The sequence below is a fragment of the Primulina tabacum genome, chromosome 8 (assembly GCF_025594145.1).
Source record: "Primulina tabacum isolate GXHZ01 chromosome 8, ASM2559414v2, whole genome shotgun sequence".
Classification (NCBI taxonomy): domain Eukaryota; kingdom Viridiplantae; phylum Streptophyta; class Magnoliopsida; order Lamiales; family Gesneriaceae; genus Primulina; species Primulina tabacum.
Genome location: NC_134557.1, coordinates 25096994 through 25102186, shown reverse-complemented (window position 1 = coordinate 25102186; position 5193 = coordinate 25096994).

The following is a 5193-nucleotide window of genomic DNA, read 5'->3' as shown; positions in this document are numbered from 1 at the left end:
GCTCCTGTCTGTCTAGGATTTGGACAGGTCTTTCCTCGTAAGACAGGTCTGGAGCCAACTGTAACGGTTCGTAGCTCAAAACATGCGAAGGATTTGCTAAGTATTTCCTTAGCATCAAGACGTGGAACACATTGTGTACACCGGCCAGATTCGACGGTAAGGCTACACGATAAGCTAGTGTCCCAACTCTGTCAAGAATCTCGAACGGTCCAATGAACCTCGGACTGAGCTTGTCTCTCTTCCCGAATCTCATAACACCCTTCATGGGTGATATCTTTACAAAAATGTGATCGCCTGCGGCAAACTCGAGATCCCTCCTCCTTTTGTCAGCATAACTCTTTTGACGACTCTGGGCGGTCTTCATCCTGTCTCGGATCTTAACCACCACATCTGCAGTCTGCTGAACTATTTATGGACCAATTTCTGCTCTTTCACCGACTTCATCCCAGTGAATCGGCGATTCGCACTTCCTTCCGTACAATGCCTCGTAGGGAGCCATACCTATGGATGATTGGAAATTTTTGTTGTATGTAAACTCCACTAGAGGTAGCTTCAATTCCCAATTCCTATGGAAATCAATCACAAAAGCTCGCAACAAGTGTTCTAGAATCTGAATCACTCGCGCAGACTGGCCATCTGTCTGCGGGTGAAATGTTGTACTGAACAGCAACTTCGTCCCCATGGCTGCATGCAAACTCTTCTAGAAGGACGACGTGAATCTCGGGTCCCTGTCGGACACAATAGAAACTGAGATCCCGTGCAAATGAACTATCTCCCTGATATAGAGCTCCACATACTGCGTCATAGAGAAAGTCATCTTCACTGGCAATAAGTGCGCTGACATAGTGAGTCGATCCACTGTAACCAAGATGGCATTGGATCCTTTGACTGACCTCGGTAACCCAAGAACAAAGTCCATAGTGATATTCTCCCACTTCCACTCAGGGATAGGGAGTGGCTTAAGCATCCCTGTTGAACTCTGATGTTCAGCTTTCACTTGTTGGCAAGTGAGACATTCTGATACGCATCGGCGGATGTCTCTTTTCATACCTGGCCACCAATACAGGATCTGCAAGTTCTTGTACATCTTGGTACCTCCTGGATGAATTGAATATGGAGATGCATGTGCCTCTGTCAGAATATCCTCTATGATCGAATCAACACTAGGCACCCACATCCTTCCTCTATATCTCACAATACCATCAGACACTGAGTAGAGTACACTGCCTTTGGCCTCATCCTTCAGTCTCCATTTCTGCAACTGCCCATCTGAAGACTGTCCTCGACGGATACAGTCTAGCAAATCGGATTTGACTGTCAGATTAGACAACTTGGGAGATCTGCCCTTACGATAAATCTCTAGACCAAATTTCTGAATCTCAGACTGAAGGGTTCTCTGTACTGACAACTGCGCTATGACTGCAACTTTTCTGCTCAAGGCATCTGCAATGACGTTAGCTTTCCCTGGATGGTAGCTAATCTCGCAATCATAGTCTTTCACCAATTCTAACCACCGTCTATGTCTCATATTTAATTCTCTCTGCGTGAAGAAATACTTGAGGCTCTTGTGGTCAGTGAAAATATGACATTTCTCGCCGTACAAGTAGTGTCTCCAAATCTTCAATGTAAAGACAACGACGACTAATTCTAAATCATGGGTCAGATAGTTCTTCTCATTCACCTTCAGCTGCCTGGAAGTATAATTATGCAAACGTGGTTGATCAAGCACCAAAGAAAGCATGGGAGTCGTTGGAGTTGCCCGAAGGACCTATAACGAGGGGACGTAGCAAGAAGTTTAAAGAAGCACTTCAAGGAATCATGATGAACTACCAAGGAGGATCTACAAATTGGGTGACTAAATTAGAGGAGGTTGGGAATCATAGGAATAATATTGGAGGTCTTTGGAATGTTATTCAAGTGCAATTGCCGAAGGTCCAGCGCACCCGCGCTAAAACAGGGACCGCACCCGCGGTCCATGATAATCGAATTTAAAAAAACTTCCCGAAGCTGCACCGCACCCACGGTCGAATCATCAGCGCACCCGCGGTCTTCACTTCCGTGTCAAATTTGCTAGTTATCTTAATTAAGCCTTTTTACACTACTTTTTCATGCTTTATTGGTTATATATGCATTGTATCAGACCATGAACGAAATAATTTCAGACTTTAAACATATTATTGGAGATTTCTCTCAATATTCAAGGCATTTTGCTTTGATCTTCAACACAAATCAAACTAATCAAAGATTGTATCTTTGTGGCGTTTGTCGATTGTTTTTCTCACGGATTGTCAAAATAAATTCTTTGAAGGTTCGTTTGAAATTCGATTGTTATTATCGTTGATATTTGTTGCTAAGTTATAATCACTTAGAGGTGAATATCACAAATCGTTACTTGTTTCAAAAGATCGGGACAACATAATCGATTCTTGTTCATTATTGAATTGAGGGTGCGATTTCAATATTCGTGCTTGCTTTTCATTCGTACGAGGTTTCGTATCATTTGGTATCAGAGCTTTGGCTCATTGAATTCAAGTAAGTATCTTGTTCTTAATTTTCAGATCTGTCTAAAATTTTGTTCTGTTATCAGATATGTGGTATCCTTTCGTTTCTTTTGTCGAATCTTTCTATATATATAAATATATATATATATATAATAAAAGAAAAATATAAATTTCATTCTTTAATCAGATCTGTGTTATTCCTTCGTTTCTGTTTTCAGATCTGTGTAATCCTTTGTTCTGTTTTCAAATCTGTGTTATTCTAGTGTTCTTGGCTTTGTGCAATCCAAGTGAGACAGTTGCAAGTGTCACGAGTTGAATCTTGATAGTTTGGTATACAAATATAAAGATTGATCACATCTTTGAGAGAACTATCACATTCGAGTGAAAATATTTGAGTGCGAGTGTTATTTCTTTGGAGTGATTGTGAGAATTTGGGTGAGGAACATCTTTTATTTCTACTAACATTTTCTTGCAGGTACAAAATCTGAAAGTAAAATTTAGAGGGAAGTAGGAGAAAGTTCGAACCAGGGGTTGTCTAAGGTTCAAATGGAGGCGTTATTTGGGCATTTTAGTAGAATGATGAGGGCCGAGTTGGATCCTTTATATGAGAGGTTGGATAGGCTTGAAGTCAGCACTAGTGAAAATAAATCTAAACCTAAAGGTTTGGGTACAGTCGAAGAAGAAGAGGATGATTATGAATTAGGAGTAGAAGAGGAGAGTCAAAACGAGAACTGGGGTAGGAGCGGAAGAGGTAGAGGATTTGGTAGGGGAAGAAGAGAAGCCTTACGGGGTAGGTACGATGATGAGAATAAGGAAGATAATAACATAGATAGCATTAAGATGAAAATTCCGTCGTTTCATGGTAAGTCGGATCCAGAGGCTTATTTAGAATGGGAAAAGCAAGTTGAATTTGTGTTTGATTGTCACCATTATTCTAAACTCAAAAAGGTTAGGTTGGCCGTGGTTGAGTTTGTTGATTATGCACTTATTTGGTGAGATCAATTAGTAACCACTAAGAGAAGATGCAATGAGAGGACTATAGAAACTTGGGCTGAGATGAAGAGCGTAATGAGGAAGAGGTTTGTACCAAATCACTACTATAGAGAAATGTTTAAGAAGTTACAAACTTTGAGACAGGGTGTGAAGAGTGTTGAGGACTACTATAAAGAGTTGGAAGTAGTCATGATTTGAACAAATATAGATGAGGATAGTGAGGCTAGTATGGCTCGTTTTCTGTGTGGTTTGAACAGGAAAATTCAAGACCAAGTGGAGCTTAGACATTACTTGGATCTAGATGAAAAGGTGCAGATGGCGATAAAAGTGGAGCAACAACTCAAGAGGAGAGGAGTTGGCCGTACCACACAATATGGGAATACATCAACACCTTGGCGTTCCAATGTTGTTAAACGTGAAAAACCCAAAGTTGACATTAAACAGGAGGCGCCTAAGCAGGGATTGCAAGGTAAACCTGAAACTCCTATTAATCGTTCTAGAGATATTAAATGTTTTAGCTGTCAAGAAGTTGATCATATTGCTAGCCAATGTCCCAATAAAAGGGTGATGGTGTTGAATAATTATGGGGAGTATGAATCTCATAGTGAGGGAGATGATGGAGAGGATGAAGATGAGATGCCTGCATTAGAGGATCCTGATGAGGGATATGAGGCAGTTGTGGGCGAAGCATTAGTGACTAGGCGTATAATGAGTACCCAAGTCAAGGAAGAAGAAACTAACCAAAGGGAAAACTTATTCCATACTAGGTGTTTTGTCAATGGCAAGGTTTGCAATCTTATTATAGATGGAGGAAGTTGTACCAAAGTTGCTAGTTTTGAAATGGTTGAAACATTGAGCTTGCCTACTTTGAAACATCCTCAATCATATAGGCTACAGTGGTTGAATGACTGTGCTGAAGTGAAAGTGAACAAACAAGTCTTGGTTGCGTTTTCGATTGGGAAGTATATTGATGAGGTTTTATGTGATGTGGTGCCAATGCATGCTTGTCATATTTTGTTAGGGAGACCATGACAATATGATAGGCAAGTGACACATGATGGGTTCAAAAATAGATATTCTTTTGTACTCAAGAATGAACCCATTGTTTTACTTCCTTTGTCCCCAAAACAAATCATGGAAGACCAACGACAAAAGAAAAAAAGAGATGAGGCCGAAAGAAAGAGTGAAAAGAAAAGTGAGGTGGCCTTAAACAAACAAGAAAAAGATATGGTCAAAAAAATAAGTGATAAAAAAAATGATGAGATGACCATAGAGATAAAAAAAGAGGGAAAAGAAAATGAGAGGAAAGAGGTCAAAAAGAAAACTTACATGGCCCAAAAGAGTGATATGAAACAATTGTTGCACACACATGATACACTTGTGTTGATTCTTTACAAAGAGATTCTCTTTAACACAAGTGATATAGCCGGAAATCTTCCGAGCATTGTTGTTTCCCTTTTGCAAGAGTTTGATGATATATTTCCGGAGGAGCTACCTCAAGGAATACCACCATTGAGGGGGATTGAGCACCAAATTGATTTTGTGCCCGGAAGTGCATTGCCAAATTGTTCAGCTTATAGAAGCAATCCGGATGAGACTAAGGAGCTTTAGCGACAGGTAAGTGAATTGTTAGATAGGGGTTTTGTGCGTGAGTCCATGTCTCCTTGTGCTGTACCTGATTTATTAGTTCCTAAGAAAG